The following is an 18,326-nucleotide window of genomic DNA, read 5'->3' on the forward strand; positions in this document are numbered from 1 at the left end:
TACCTTGCGCCGAGTTTTGTGAATCGCGCCGGGTAAAAAAAGTTGCGTCGGGAAAAAAAAGAGATGCGGCGGGAAAAAAAATTTTTTTTAAAAAAATTTGACAGCGTCGCGGGAAAGAAGGGTATACTTTTACATGGTGTACTAACTTTACACTTTGTAAAAGGTACCCTATCTTTGCGTTTGCAAACTAACAATTTACGGAGACTTCATGAAGGGAAACCGCTTTGTGGATCTCCGTAAGTGCTAATTTGCATACACGAAGCGGAATTTCGATGAGAAATGCCCCCAGCGGCGGCCGCGGTATTGCATCCTAAGATCCGACAGTGTAAAACTATTACACCTGCCGGATCTTAGGGATATCTATGCGTAACTGATTCTGTGAATCAGTCGCATAGATAGAAACAGGGATACGATGGCGTATCCCTTTTGTGGATCTGGCCCCTTGTCACCCTGCCTTAGTCCTACTGTATGTAGGAACATAGCCACCCTGCCTTAGTCCTATTGTATGTAGGAACATAGCCACCCTGCCTTGGTCCTACTGTATGTTGGAACATAACCACCCTGCCTTAGTCCTAATGTATGTAGGAACATAGTCACCCTGCCTTGGTCCTACTGTATGTAGGAACATAGTCACCCTGCCTTGGTCCTACTGTATGTAGGAACATAGTCACCCTGCCTTGGTCCTACTGTATGTAGGAACATAGTCACCCTGCCTTGGTCCTACTGTATATAGGAACAAAGCCACCCTGCCTTAGTCCTACTGTATGTAGGAACAAAGCCACCCTGCCTGAGTCCTACTGTATATAGGAACAAAGCCATCCTGCCTTAGTCCTACTGTATGTAGGAACATAGCCACCCTGCCTTAGTACTACTGTATGTAGGAACATAGCCACCCTGCCTTAGTCCTACTGTATGTAGGAACATAGCCACCCTGCCTTAGTCCTAATGTATGTAGGAACATAGTCACCCTGCCTTGGCCCTACTGTATGTAGGAACATAGTCACCCTGCCTTGGTCCTACTGTATGAAGGAACATAGCCACCCTGCCTTAGTCCTACTGTATGTAGGAATGTAGCCACCCTGCCTTAGTCCTACTGTATGTAGGAACATAGTCACCCTGCCTTGGTCCTACTGTATGTAGGAACATAGCCTTAGTCTTAATGTATGTAGGAACATAGCCACCATGCCTTAGTCCTACTGTATATAGGAACATAGCCACCCTGACTAAGTCCTACTGTATGTAGGAACATAACCACCCTGCCTTAGTCCTAATGTATGTAGGAACATAGCCACTGTGCCTTAGTCCTACTGTATGTAGGAACATAGCCACCCTGCCTTGGTCCTAATGTATGTAGGAACATAGTCACCCTGCCTTGGTCCTACTGTATGTAGGAACATAGTCACCCTGCCTTGGCCCTACTGTATTTAGGAACATAGTCACCCTGCCTTGGTCCCACTGTATTTGGGAACGTAGTCGGCCTCTCTGGCTCACTCCTGAGCTATACATTGGACTATGGGAAGTGTGGTGTGCATAAAGCAATATTATATTAAAGTGGAGTTCCACCCATTAATATAACATTACATCAGTAGTTTTAAAAAAATGTCATTAGTCCTTTAAGAATTTTTTTTAGATGCCTTCAAAGTGTTGTTGCTAGGCAGAATAGTTAATCTTCCCACTTCCTGCACCTAGGTGCTTAAGCTTCCTAACCTACACCGCACAGACTCCTGGGAATGTAGTGGGTGTAACTTTCCAGGAGTCTGTGCACTCCCCAGTCTCGAAGAATCATGTGACTTGGACATTACAGGTGCTGAAACCTGATCTGAAACCTATTACACTGCTTGTGCAGCACTGAGCATGTGCGAGATCTGCAAGGCTGAAATCCAGGAAGTCATACAGTCTGGCTTCATGATGCCCACACTTAAGTTGGCCCCAGTCAATTCCTATTTTATAAAGTGTCTAAATGCTGTAACAACCTAACAAAACGGACCTTAGTTTACAGACTAACTTTACTAGAATACATTAAGCTTGTGTATTACAGGGGTATTTATATTTAAAAAGTGAAATTGTGGCCGGAACTCCGCTTTAATATTGGAGCTTGGTGATATTATAAATGCACCACCTCCTAATTATATAGAACAAATAAAACCCAAAGGGCAGAAAGATGGAGTTTTGAGGTACAGAAAAATCGATCAACATCAAATTATCAAAGAATAGAATTTTTTTTTATTATAGTACATAGACAATATAAAATTACTATAAAATATTCGGTCAAAAACAGCCCTGTGGTTACAATACAAAAGAATGGTTGCCTCTACATGTTTCACCACAATTGTGGCTTCGTCTGGAGCTTCTGTAGTACCTTTACATACAAATATCACCCTTAACGGATCCGAAGCTCCGTGATCGCGCCCGCGGGACGCCGCTGGTGTCCCACGATCGGGTCACAGGTGCTGAAGAACGGGGAAAGGTGAGTGTAAACAAACCTTCCCCGTTCTTCTCTGTGGCTTGTCACTGATCGTCTGTTCCCTGTTATAGGGAACGACGATCAGTGACGTCACACGTCCAGCCCCGCCCCCCCTACAGTAAGAATCACTCCCTTAGGGCACACTTAACCCCTTAGCGCCCCCCTAATGGTTAACCCCTTCACTGCCATATTAATTTCCACATATTTATGCCGCCGTAGCGTATCTTCTTTACGCTACGCAGCGCAGAGAGGCAAGCATGGAATTCAGGAAGCCAGTGCTCCCAAAGCTGCATTGGCGTGGCGTGGATTTCGAAGACGCAGACCGGCGTAGGTGAAAGTGGGTGTGACCCCATGCAAATGAAGGTCCGAGCGTGGTGGAATGTTCTACGCCCGGTGTATCATGAACGGCGCATGCGCAGTGATGCAGACGTAGTACCAGCACCACTGTGCGCATGCTCAGAACTACACCAGCACAACTTCCTGAGATACGCCGGCCCAACGGCTTACGCCGAGCGCATAAATACGCCCAGCCATACGCCCGTCCAGCGCAAAAGTACATCCGTTTGCTTGTTTCCCCCCTGGAGCACAGTACTTTTGTGGAGCCATGGCAGCTGCTAAGGTGGACAAGGAGAGGAGGAAGAAAAATGTCTGGGATGTTGCTTTGACGGTATATGTAGCTGTCGTGGCTGGCCCCGGGGTGTTTGGCACGGACGTGCCATATGAGGCATTGGGCTCGGCTATCACCTGTACGTTGATGGAATGCCACTGCTTACGATTGCGGTATATGTGCTCTGTGGCACGGGGGGGGGGGGCCGTAGTGCCACATGTGTGCAATCAATGGCCCCCACGGTGCATGGGAATCCGGCAATTCTGACAAAATCCTGCATTGCCTTCTGCCGCAGATGCTCATGGGTGGGTTTGATGATGTGGTGGGACATGCGCGTGAGGATTGCGGGGACAACCTGGTGCACACATCTGCTCATGGTGGATTGTGACATCCCAGCCACCACTCCACTTGTACGCTGGAACGAGCCACTGGCGAGGAAATGCAGACCTTGACCAGTGGCTGCACTGCATGTACGAGGTGTGTCTGGCTGGTGATGTCGTCATGCAGGGCTGTGGCTAATTCCAGGATGGCATCAGGGCTGAATCTGAAGATGCGATACACCTCCGAATCACCCATGCCAAAGACGTTCATGCGCGTTTGGTATATCCTCTCTCGTGCCCTCCTCCGTGCCTGTGGACGCAGTAGTGCTAGGACCATGGCTGCCCCTGGCATGTTGGCAAACAGATGTGTTGTCCTGCAAGTGTGGTTGCTCTGCTCGTCCATAACGGTGCTGCTGTAGCTGCTCTCCAGCTGACCTGTGCACGTCTGTTGCTGAGTTACACCTGCTTTATGAGGAATAACTTTAGGCCGGACATACAATTTACGCGCACATCGCGTAGCCTGCGCCGGGCGCATGTACGGTCGTGAATCGGCGTATCTCCCTCATTTGCATATGTGAATAGAAAATCAATGGGAGCGACACATGCGTCCAGCGTAAATATGTGCCCACGATACGCCGGCGTAGACAAGTTACGTCGGTCGGATGAAGCCTATTTTCAGGCGTATCTTGGTTTCTGAGTCCGGCGCATAGATACGACGGCGCATATTTGCACTTACGTGGCATATCTGTAGATACGTTGGCGTAAGTGCTTTGTGAATCCGGGCCAATATGTTTGTTTTTGCCTTGACATACTTTAACAATTGACAATAATGATTTTCCAGCATGTCGGAATATAAGTTTCTCCAATATCTGCCATATAAACATAAAAATATGAACAAGTCATAGCAGCAAAAAGACCAGATTGTCCATTGAGTCTGCCACATTTTTACTTATTTTTATTTATTGATTGGGGTTTTTTTGTATTGTTTTTTTACTTTTTTTCCCCTAGATCTACAGCACATTTGTCCCAATCATGTTTAAATCCACTTACTAAAGCCCCTGTCAGAGTACCCAGTAGAAAAAAATTATCTAATTTTATAGCTATATGCATATATAGCATGCTTTTATCTAGCTGTTTCTCTATCTAACCTGTAGTGCTCTGGGAATCCTTGTCAACTATAGTTTCACATAGAAAAGTCAGAAAACATTAGTTTCAAAACACATTTTAAAATAATTAAAATGAAACACAAACATATTGTTTGATTTTCCCAATGATATAATGTTTGATCAATATTGTATATGGGTATACCAGAGTTGAAATAGGTTCCCCTGTAGCAGCCCCCCCCCCCCCATCCCATGGGATGTTCATCAACAAGCAGAGATAAAGATCCTACACACTCAACTGCCTAACAGAACTATCTCTCTGCTTTGTCTCATCTCCTATTGCAGGTGTGCTTCATGTGTATGTATTCCTCCTGTCACAACTTGACAAACTCTATTCATTTGATACAGATACATTTGAATATAGTGAATGCAACAATGATCAAGAATAAAAATGTCTGGATTTACAGAAAAAGCCTGAGAGGATTATCTATTATTATTATTACTTAGGGGAAGAAAGATGTGAGTACATGTGGAAAGAAAATTAAAATATAATAAATAAGATATAATGGTAGAACGGTAGATAGATAAATAGATAGATAGATAGATAGATAGATAGATAGATAGATAGATAGATAGATAGATAGATAGATAGATAGATAGATAGATAGATAGATAGATAGATAGATGAAATCCTTCCTCTCTTTTCTATATACAAAGAAAATAGATACACAGATAATAGATTGATATAGGAGATAGAATAATAATAATTGCTAATAATAATAGTTTTGCTAAAATCACTCCTCTCTTTCCTATCTACAAAGGAAATGATAGATAGATAGATAGATAGATAGATAGATAGATAGATAGATAGATAGATAGATACATGAAATCCCTCCTCTCTTTCCTATATACAAAGAAAATAGATAGATAGACAGATAATAGATTGATATAGAAGATAGATAGATAGATAGATAGATAGATAGATAGATAGATAGATAGATAGATAGATTTAGAAGATATATAGATAGATAGATAGATAGATAAAAAGATAGATAGATAGATATTAGATAGATAGATAGATAGACAGATAGATAGAAAGGTAGATAGATAGATAGATAGACACATGAAATCCCTCCTCTCCTTTCTATATACAAAGAAAATAGATAGACAGATAATAGATTGATATAGAAGATAGATAGATAGATAGATAGATAGATAGATAGATAGATAGATAGATAGATAGATAGATAAAAAGATAGATAGATAGATAGATAGATAGATAGATAGATAGATAGATAGATAGAAAGATAAAAAGATAGATAGATATTAGATAGATAGACAGATAGATAGAAAGATAGATAGATAGATACATGAAATCCCTCCTCTCATTTCTATATACAAAGAAAATAGATAGACAGATAATAGATTGATATATAAGATAGATAGATAGATAGATAGATAGATAGATAGATAGATAGATAGATAGATAGATAGATAAAGATAGATAGATAGATAGATAGATAGATAGATAGATAGATAGATAGATAGATAGATATATAAGATAGATATATAGATAGAAAGATAGATATAGAAGATAGATAGATAGATAGATAGATAGATAGATAGATAGATAGATAGATAGATAGATAGAAGGATAGATAGATTAAATCCCTCCTCTTTTTCCTATATACAAAGAAAATAGATAGACAGATAATAGATAGATAGATAGATAGATAGATAGATAGATAGATAGATAGATAGATAGATAGATAGATAGATACAAGGCTCCTACTTTATTTTCTCTTCTGTTATCAGGACCTGAGATTTTTCCATTCCTTTAAATTGATTTGGTTCAATATCACATTTATTTTTTTATCCATTAAATTATCCTCCTGAGCATTCTTTGTAAGAAATCCTCCAAATGTTCCTTTTTGTATTATTTTGTATACTGTTACCCATTTTTGTATGTTTGCATCATTGTATAGACTGTGTTTGCTTATATTATTGTTTGTATGCTCTCAGTGGCGTTATATATGCAGTTTTTTAAAATCTCCTGAGGAAGCCAGTGATTGGCGAAACATGTTGAAGTACTGTAAACACTTTTTTCAAGCTGCATGGATTTTCTATGTTGTTTTTATACGATAAGATTAGGTAATTGTAGTTTTTAACAATTTATATTGTGTAATAAAAGTTGGCTATTTTACTTTATATATATATATATGTATACGCGATGGGCCAGATTCACGTACCTGGGCGCATCTTTGTGGGGGCGTAGCGTATTCTATTAAAGCTAAGCCGCCGCAACTTAGACAGGCAAGTGCAGTATTCACAAAGCACTTGCTCCGTAAGTTGCGGCGGCGTAGCGTAAATTGGCCGGCGTAAGCCCACCTAATTTAAAGTAAGCTGGTAGGGGGCGTGTTGTATGGCAATTAATCGTGACCCCACGTAAATGACGCACCTAACGAATGGCGCATGCGCGCGCATGCTCAGTATCACGTCGAATTTTCTCCCTAAGTTACGCCGGCTCAATGCTTAGTCAACGTGAACGTAACCTACGCCCATCCCCATTCACGTACGACTTACGCAAACAACGTAAAATATGACGATGTTCCGTCGTTTCCGACGTCCATACCTTAACAGGACTTACCCCTGCTTTATGAGGGGTAAAGTTACGCCGGTCATACTCCTTACGTAAACAGCGTATATTAATACGCCGGGCGCAAGTACGTTTGTGAATCAGCGTATCTAGCTCATTTGCATATTTATAATGGGAACGCCGAATGCGTCCAGCGTAACTATGCGCCCAAGATACGCCGGCGTAGGCAAGTTACGTCGGACGGCTGAAGCCATGTTTTTGGACGTATCTCGCTTTGTGAATCGGCGTAAAGATGCGACGGCGCACATTTGAAATTACGGCGGCGTATCTGGAGATACGCCGGCGTACATCGTTTATGAATCTGGGCCATAGAGTGGAACCTTGTATTAGGAGCATAATCCCGTTCCAGGAGAATGCTTGTAATCCAAAACACTTGCATATCAAAGCGAGTTTCCCCATAGAAGTCAATAAAAACAAAAATAATTTGTTCCACATTGACTTCTATGTCATGCAATACCGCATGTGGCCAGAGGTGGGGGGCGCCAGAGAGACTCAGAAATACTCAGAGACTGTTCGGCTGCATTCGGAAACCCTCGGAGAGAGGCTCTGATTGGTTCCGAACGTCTCAGGCGCCCCCTGGCCAAATGCGGTACTGCACACAGCCAGAGGCTTGAATCCTGCTCATTTTGCGAGACAACACTTAAAAAAAAATTGCCTGTATTGCGAAACGCTCGTTAACCGTGTTACTCGCAATCTGAGGTTCCACTGTATATCTATATATTTTTAACAATGTATATTGTGTAATATAAGTTGGATATTTTATTATTTATATATATATTTTGGTTGTTATGATTTTGGCATTTTATTTATTTATTGTATTCTAATAAAAAATTAATATTTCAACCTAAGGCCCTGGCTGGTGCTAGAAACATTGGGGCAGATTCTCAAAGAGTTACGCTGGCGTATCAGTAGATACGCCGGCGTAACTCCGAATCTAAGCCGTCGTGTGTCTAAATGTATTCTCAAACTGAGATACACTTAAACATGCCTAAGATACGACGGCCTGCGCCGTCGTATCTTAGGGTGCAATATTTACGCTGGCCGCTAGGTGGCGCGTCCATTGAGGTTGGCGTAGAATATGCTAATGAGTAGTTACGCCGATTCACGAACGTACGCTTGCCCGTCGCAGTAAAGATACGCCGTTTCCGTAAGAGATACGCGGCGTAAAGATAAACATGCCCCCTAGGTGGCGTATCCTATGTTAAGTATGGCCGTCGTTCCCGCGTTGAAATTTTGAAATTTAATGTCGTTTGTGTAACTCGTCCGTGAATAGGGCTGGACGTCAATTACGTTCAGGTCGAAACCAATGACGTCCTTGCGACGTCATTTAGCGCAATGCACGTTGGGAAATTTTAGGGACGGCGCATGCGCAGTACGTTCGGCGCGGGAATGCGCCTAATTTAAATAATCCACGCCCCCTACCCGGATCATTTAAATTAGGCGGGCTTGCGCCGGAGGATTTACGCTACGCCGCCGCAACTTTACAGGCAAGTGCTTTGTGAATCAAGACTTGTGTCTTTTTTCAACCTGACTAACTATGTAACTATATAACTATGTAACTCTGTGAACAGGAAATAAAGTCCTGCATTTAAAAAAAAAAAAACTATTTTATATATATATATATATATATATATATATATATATATATATATATATATATATATATATATATATATATATATATATATATATATATATATATATTTTTTTTTTATATATATATGTATTTATTTATATATCCACAATGAATGGCGATTTACTGCAGCTACTATACATTACAGAAGATACAACATATTATATTGCAGAACTCATGTATGATGTCATAGTAGATGCTGTGCCCTGTGTGGTGCTACCAGGGATCAGAGCGGTCTGGGTTACACTCTCCTGTAGGGCGACCATTTATCAAGAGGAAAGACAAGATCAGGGAAATACGTCAGTCTGAAGAATTTATCTACAGAATAACTGAGTGTTTTCTAATTGTGACAGAATTATTGGTACAGAAAGTACCAGACTCCCCCCCCCCCCCCAGCACCACCCCTCCCCCGCTCATGTTATGTCATGTGTGATATGGAATGTCATTATACTGAAATATGTTTGTATGATGTTTCCTCTTCCTAGATATGTTATTGTTCTTCAAAGTTCCCCCAAAAATTTCCAGCAACAGAAAATTACTACTGGTGTCACCTATCCATCCATCAAATCTTATCCTCTCCTATATCTATCTATCTATCTATCTATCTATCTATCTATCTATCTATCTATCTATGTATCTATGTATCTATCTATCTATCTATCTATCTATCTATCTATCTCTATGTTATCTATCTATCTATCTATCTATGTATCTATGTATCTATCTATGTATCTATCTATCTATCTATCTATCTATCTCTATGTTATCTATCTATCTATCTATCTATCTATCTATCTATCTATCTCTATGTTATCTATCTATCTATCTATCTATATATCTCTATGTTATCTATCTATCTATGTATCTATCTATCTATCTATCTATCTCTATGTTATCTATCTATCTATCTATCTATCTATGTATCTATCTATCTATCTCTATGTTATCTATCTATCTATCTATCTATCTATCTATCTATCTATCTATGTATCTATGTATCTATCTATGTATCTATCTATCTATCTATCTATCTATGTATCTATCTATCTATCTATCTCTATGTTATCTATCTATCTATCTATCTATCTATCTATCTATCTATCTATCTATATCTATATGTCTATATCTATCTTATCTATCTTTCTATCTATCTCTATGTTATCTATCTATCTATCTATCTATCTATCTATCTATCTATATATCTCTATGTTATCTATCTATCTATGTATCTATCTATCTATCTATCTATCTCTATGTTATCTATCTATCTATCTATCTATCTATCTATGTATCTATCTATCTATCTCTATGTTATCTATCTATCTATCTATCTATCTATCTATCTATGTATCTATGTATCTATCTATGTATCTATCTATCTATCTATCTATCTATGTATCTATCTATCTATCTATCTCTATGTTATCTATCTATCTATCTATCTATCTATCTATCTATCTATCTATATCTATATGTCTATATCTATCTTATCTATCTTTCTATCTATCTCTATGTTATCTATCTATCTATCTATCTATCTATCTATATATCTCTATGTTATCTATCTCTATGTTATCTATCTATCTTATCTATCTATCTATCTATCTATCTGTCTCTATGTTATCTATCTATCTCTCCATATATCTCTATCTTATCTATCTATCTATCTTTCTACCTATCCATCTATTATCTATCTATCTATCTATCTATCTTCTATATCAATCTATTACCTGTTTTCTATCTATCTATCTCTATATCTATCTATCTATCTATCTATCTATCTATCTATCTATCTATCTATCTATCTATCTCTCCGTATATATCTCTATCTATCTATCTATCTATCTATCTATCTATCTATCTATCTATCTATCTATCTATCTATCTATCTTTCTACCTATCCATCTATTATCTATCTATGTATCTTCTATATCAATCTATTACCTGTTTTCTATCTATCTATCTATCTATCTATCTATCTATCTCTATGTTATCTATCTATCTCTCCATATATCTCTATCTATCTATCTATCTATCTATCTATCTATCTATCTATCTATCTATCTATATATCTATATACCTATTCATCTATCATCTATCTATCTTCTATATCAATCTATTACCTGTGTTTTCTATCTAACTATCGATGTTTCTTGTATATCAATATATTATTTATGTGTCTGTCTATCTATCTATCTATCTATCTATCTATCTATCTATCTATCTATCTATCTTCTATATCAATCTATTGCCTGCTATCTATCTATCTATCTATCTATCTATCTATCTATCTATCTATCTATCTATCTATCTATCTATCTATCTATCTTCTATGGCAATCTATTACCTGTCATCTATCTATCTATCGATCTAAGTGAGGACCCCGATACCCTGATTTAAGAGGGAAATCTGGAAGCCCTGATGTAAGGGGAGAAGGAAACTCTGGGAACCTCCTTGATAAGGGGGGGGGGGGGGAATATGGTTCCTAATGTAAGGGGGGAGACACTTGAGACCCTTATGTAAGACAGAGGTGTGTTATTGAGACTGTCACTAGGCATGGCTCCCCACTGTCCCTGATTTATAGGGACTGTCCCTGATTTGGAGCAATGTCTACCGGACTTTCCTTCTCATTTGTCCCTCATTTTGGTCTGACCCATATAATTGTATATAAAATGCACTTTTTATTCTTTCAAAAAGTGTTTCCCAGCTCTAATCCTTTCATCCAAATTCTAAATTGCTGCATTTGTAAGTTTCATAAATCCAAGATAAAGGAATAGTAGTGGTAAAACAAAAAAGCACTTGTGGCGTTACCTAATCGTTTTTTGTAGAATTCTCCTTTAAGGGGGCGTGGCAGTGGGCGTGTCCTATGCTTACGTACCTTTCGGTAATAGGTTTCCCTCGTTCCCATGTTCAGATTTAGATGTTTGTTTTCTGTAGATTTTCCCTCACTTCCTGTCTGGTCAAATATTGTCAGCAGAACAGGAAATAAAGAGAATTTTTTCTAACATAGCCCTTTAAAGCAGTAAAAAAAAAAAAAAATTAATTTAAAAAAAACTAAAAGAAAACAAGGTTGGGCTGGATATAAGCTGTGAGCTCAGCAGTGGCCCGGAACATTCCTGCCGATCAGGAAAGTCAGAGGTCCTTATTGGCATATTTGTGGTCAGAGACTAAAGATTGCATTGTGTACTGAGCCGGGTGGTACCATGTGTTGGCTCTGAACTTACAATCATGCAGAAGAATTTAAAGCTGGACTCCGGGATAATTCTTTCAAATGTCCGCCAAATGGTTTAAAAAAATAAAAGCATATCAGGCTGCAATACTAACATCCAATCAGAGTGCCTCTTCTTCACCACCAGAAGAACTAAATGACACCCAGACAGTCGTCTCTCCAGGACTCTATTGGTGAGATCTCTGCATTGATTTCCCAAGTCTGCACACCTGCTGTGCCTAGTATAAGGGGTTTCCACCATCCCTGTGCTGAGTCCCAGGGTCTGTACATCTGCTGTGCCCATTATGAGGGGTTTCCACCATCCCTGTGCTGAGTACCGGGTCTGTACATCTGCTGTGCCCATTATGAAGGGTTCCCACCATCCCTGTGCTGAGTTCCCAGGTCTGTACATCTGCTGTGCCCATTATGAGGGGTTGCCATCATTCCTGTGCTGAGTTTTCAGGTCTGTACATCTGCTGTGCCCATTATGAGGGGTTGCCATCATCCCTGTGCTGAGTCCCCGGGTCTGTACATCTGCTGTGCCCATTATGAGGGGTTCCCACCATTCCTGTGCTGAGTCCCCAGGTCTGTACATCTGCTGTGCCCATTATGAGGGGTTGCCATCATTTCTGTGCTGAGTTTTCAGGTCTGTACATCTGCTGTGCCCATTATGAGGGGTTGCCATCATTCCTGTGCTGAGTCCCCGGGTCTGTACATCTGCTGTGCCCATTATGAGGGGTTCCCACCATTCCTGTGCTGAGTTCTCAGGTCTGTACATCTGCTGTGCCCATTATGAGGGGTTCCCACCATTCCTGTGCTGAGTTCTCAGGTCTGTACACCTGTTGTGCCCATTATGAAGGGTTCCCACCATCCCTGTACTAAGTCCCCAGGTCTGTACATCTGCTGTGCCCATTATGAAGGGTTCCCACCATTCCTGTGCTGAGTTCTCATGTCTGTCCACCTTCTGTGTTCCACTTATGAGAGGTTCCCACCATCCATGCGCTGAGATCCTGGGTCTCTACACCTGTTGTGCCCATTATGATGGGTATCCTTCATTCCTTCACTGGGTTCCCAGGTCTGTACACCTGCTGTGCCCATTATGAGGGTCTCTCACCATCCCTGCATTGAGTTCCTGAGTCTCTACACCTGTTGTGCACCTTAGGGTTCCCACCATCCCTGTGCTGAGTTCCCAGGTCTGTACACCTGCTGTGCCCATTATGAGGGGCTCTCACCATCCCTGCATTGAGTTCATGAGTCTCTACACCTGCTGTGCACCTTATGAAGGGTTCCCACCACCCCTGTGCTGAGTTCCCAGGTCTGTACACCTGCTGTGCCCATTATGAGGGTTTGCCACCATCCCTGTGCTGATTTAATGGGTCTCTACACCTGCTGTGCCCATTATAAGGGGTCCCCACCATTCTTGTGCTGATTTCCTGGTTCTGCACACCTGCTGTGCCCATTATAAGTTGTGCCCACCATCCCTATGCTGAGTTACCAGCTCTGTACACTTGCTGTGCCCATTATGAGGGGCTCCCACCATCCTTGTTCTGAGTTCCTGGGTCTGTATACCTGACTTGCCATTATATGGTCTTCCTACCATCTCTGCCCCAAGTCCCTGAGTCTGCACAGCTGTAATGCCAATTATGAGGGGCTCCCACCATTCCTACATTGAGTTCCTGACTCTGCCCACTTGCTGTGCCCATCGTGATGGGCTCCTATAATCGCTCTGTTGAGTTCCCAGGTCTGCACATCTCCCTGTGCCCATTACAAGGGTTTTACGTTATCCCTGCATTAAGTTTCAAGGTCTACAACCTTGCTATTCCCATTATATGAGGCTCCCACCACCCCTGCACTGAATTCCTGGGTCTGCACACCCAATGATCCCACTATTGAAGGGTTCCCACCATCCCTGCACTGAATTCCTGGGTCTGCACACCTAATGGTCCCACTATTAAAGGGTTCCCACCAGGGATGGACTGGCCATTGGGACTACAGGGAGTTTCCCGGTGGGCCGATGGCTCAGTGGGCCGGCTTCAGTGACAGTGGACTGCCGCCTCCCTCCGCTCCTCTGTCTCTCCCTTCCCGCAGCGCTCACCTCCTCTCCCTCCCCGCAGCGCTCACCTGGGGGGAACAAAGAAGCAGGGGGGGGGGACCAGAGGAGCAGGGGGACGACAGAGGAGCATGGGGGAGGGGACAGACAGCTGACTCAACAGCTATGGCCTGGGAGTTTCTCACTTCTGCCTAATCTTGTCCCATAAGGGGGGGCATCAAACTGATTCTTTGCCCCGGGTAAAATAATGTCTAGCTTCCCCACTGGTACTGCCTATAAGAGTACCAGTACCTGCCATTCTACTCTAATAAAGTAGAATGGCTAATGGCTAGTGAAGGGGGAGAGGGGGCTTGGGTGGCTGGGGGATGTGGGAGTTGTCCAGCCGCCGTGGGAGAGATCTGTCAAAGTGGGCCAGTCTGGATGAAGTCCAGGGCCAAATTGTTGTCCCAGTCCAGCCCTGGTTCCCACCATCCCTGCTCTGAATTCCTGGGTCTGCACACCTAATGATCCCACTATTAAAGGGTTCCCACAATCCCTGCACTGAGTTCCCAAGTCTGCACACCTAATGATCCCACTATTAAAGGGTTCCCACCATCCCTGCACTGAATTCCTGGGTCTGCACACCGAATGATCCCACTATTAAAGGGTTCCCACCATCCCTGCACTGAATTCCTGGGTCTGCACACCGAATGATCCCACTATTAAAGGGTTCCCACCATCCCTGCACTGAATTCCTGGGTCTGCACACCTAATGATCCCACTATTAAAGGGTTCCCACCATCCCGGCACTGAATTCCTGGGTCTGCACACCTAATGGTCCCACTATTAAAGGGTTCCCGCCATCCCTGCACTGAATTCCTGGGTCTGCACACCTAATGATCCCACTATTAAAGGGTTCCCACCATCCCGGCACTGAATTCCTGGGTCTGCACACCGAATGATCCCACTATTAAAGGGTTCCCACCATCCTTGCACTGAATTCCTGGGTCTGCACACCTAATGATCCCACTATTAATGGGTTCCCACCATCCCTGCACTGAGTTCATGGGTCTGCACACCTAATGATCCCACTATTAAAGGGTTCCCACCATCCCGGCACTGAATTCCTGGGTCTGCACACCTAATGGTCCCACTATTAAAGGGTTCCCACCATCCCGGCACTGAATTCCTGGGTCTGCACACCTAATGGTCCCACTATTAAAGGGTTCCCACCATCCCTGCACTGAATTCCTGGGTCTGCACACCTAATGGTCCCACTATTAAAGGGTTCCCACCATCCCTGCACTGAATTCCTGGGTCTGCACACCTAATGATCCCACTATTAAAGGGTTCCCACCATCCCTGCACTGAATTCCTGGGTCTGCACACCTAATGATCCCACTATTAAAGGGTTCCCACCATCCCTGCACTGAGTTCCCAGGTCTGTCCACCTGTGGCACCCATTATGAAGGGCTCCCAGCATTCCTGCTGGATTTTGTACTTATTGTATATTACAGAGAATGTAATAAGAGGACCTCGGACACATAAAGGTGGGTGGGAATATCCAAAGTGATCAGAAACCTGAGAGTCAGGAATTATGGCGCGGAGATCTCATCATTGGGATATCCAGCCAGGGCCTGAATCAGCGCACCAGCTTTCTCCTGTGGCTAAAACTTCCATTTTGGGTGGGCTGACCCTTTAAAGTGAATTGGTCACCTAATCTAAATAATATGATGACAAAATCCAATTATAAACAAGGGAAATACTATCACGCCATTAACAGCGTGATGTCACCACTGTCGTGATGTCAAAAAATGTGCAATGTAAGCTATACCTCCAAACTATGGCAACAGACATTGGTGTATATGGAAACCTTGGTGTATGTAGGACCCTTGGTGTATATGGGACCCTTGGTGTATGTAGGACCCTTGGTGAATGTAGGACCCTTGGTGTATGTAGGACCATTGGTGTATATGAGACCCTTGGTGTATGTAGGACCCTTGGTGTATATGGGACCCTTGGTGTATGTAGGACCCTTGGTGAATGTAGGACCCTTGGTGTATGTAGGACCCTTGGTGTATATGGGACCCTTGGTGTATATGGGACCCTTGGTGTATATGGAACCCTTGGTGTAGGACCCTTGGTGTATATGGGACCCTTGGTGTATGTAGGACCCTTGGTGTATGTAGGACCCTTGGTGTATATGGTACCCTTGGTGTATATGGGACCCTTGGTGTATATGGAACCCTTGGTGTAGGACCCTTGGTGTATATGGGACCCTTGGTGTATGTAGGACCCTTGGTGTTTATGGGACCCTTGGTGTATATGGGACCCTTGGTGTATGTAGGACCCTTGGTGTATGTAGGACCCTTGGTGTATGTAGGACCCTTGGTGTATGTGGGACCCTTGGTGTATGTAGGACCCTTGGTGTATGTAGGACCCTTGGTGAATGTAGGACCCTTGGTGAATGTAGGACCCTTGGTGTATGTGGGACCCTTGGTGTATGTAGGACCCTTGGTGTATGTAGGACCCTTGGTGAATGTAGGACCCTTGGTGTATGTAGGACCCTTGGTGTATGTAGGACCCTTGGTGTATATGGGACCCTTGGTGTATGTAGAACCCTTGGTGTATGTAGGACCCTTGGTGTATGTAGGACCCTTGGTGTATGGGACCCTTGGTGTATATGGGACCCTTGGTGTATGTAGGGCCCTTGGTGTATATGGGACACTTGGTGTATGGGACCCTTGGTGTATATGGGACCCTTGGTGAATGTAGGACCCTTGGTGTATGTAGGACCCTTGGTGTATGGGACCCTTGGTGTATATGGTACCCTTGGTGTATATGGGACCCTTGGTGTATATGGAACCCTTGGTGTAGGACCCTTGGTGTATATGGGACCCTTGGTGTATGTAGGACCCTTGGTGTTTATGGGACCCTTGGTGTATATGGGACCCTTGGTGTATGTAGGACCCTTGGTGTATGTAGGACCCTTGGTGTATGTGGGACCCTTGGTGTATGTAGGACCCTTGGTGTATATGAGACCCTTGGTGTATATAAGACCCTTGGTGTATATGAGACCCTTGGTGTATATGAGACCCTTGGTGAATGTAGGACCCCTGGTGAATGTAGGACCCTTGGTGTATATGAGACCCTTGGTGTATATAAGACCCTTGGTGTATATGAGACCCTTGGTGTATATGAGACCCTTGGTGAATGTAGGACCCTTGGTGAATGTAGGACCCTTGGTGTATATGAGACCCTTGGTGTATATAAGACCCTTGGTGTATATGAGACCCTTGGTGTATATGAGACCCTTGGTGAATGTAGGACCCTTGGTGAATGTAGGACCCTTGGTGTACGTTGGACAGGTTGTAGGAAGTAAAGCATGCCAGTGAATAGTAGAGTGTGGTGACTGAAGCACATTCTCTTGGTGTATTTAGGACCCTTGTATGTAGGACCCTTGGTGTATGTAGGACCCTTGTATGTAGGACCCTTGGTGTATGGGACCCTTGGTGTATGTAGGACCCTTGGTGTATAGGACCCTTGGTGTATAAGGGACCCTTGCTGTATGTAGGACCCCTTGGTGTACGTTGGACAGGTTGTAGGAAGTAAAGCATGCCAGTGTATAGTAGAGTGTGGTGACTGAAGCACATTCTCTTGGTGTATCCCTTGGTGTATGTAGGACCCTTGTATGTAGGACCCTTGGTGTATGTAGGACCCTTGGTGTATATGAGACCCTTGGTGTATATGAGACCCTTGGTGAATGTAGGACCCTTGGTGAATGTAGGACCCTTGGTGTACGTTGGACAGGTTGTAGGAAGTAAAGCATGCCAGTGTATAGTAGAGTGTGGTGACTGAAGCACATTCTCTTGGTGTATCCCTTGGTGTATGTAGGACCCTTGGTGTATGTAGGACCCTTGGTGTATCCCTTGGTGTATGTAGGACCCTTGGTGTATATAGGACCCTTGGTGTATAGGACCCTTGGTGTATGTAGGACCCTTGGTGTATGTAGGACCCTTGGTGTATGTAGGACCCTTGGTGTATGTAGGACCCTTGGTGAATGTAGGACCCTTGGTGTATGTAGGACCCTTGGTGTAGGTTGGACAGGTTGTAGGAAGTAAAGCATGCCAGTGTATAGTAGAGTGTGGTGAGTGAAGCACATTCTCTTGGTGTTGGAGGACCCTTGGTGTATGTAGGACCCTTGGTGTATGTAGGACCCTTGGTGTATGTAGGACCCTTGGTGTAGGACCCTTGGTGTATAGGACCCTTGGTGTATGTAGGACCCTTGGTGTAGGACCCTTGTTGT

The sequence above is a fragment of the Rana temporaria genome, chromosome 4 (genome assembly GCF_905171775.1).
Source record: "Rana temporaria chromosome 4, aRanTem1.1, whole genome shotgun sequence".
Taxonomy (NCBI): domain Eukaryota; kingdom Metazoa; phylum Chordata; class Amphibia; order Anura; family Ranidae; genus Rana; species Rana temporaria.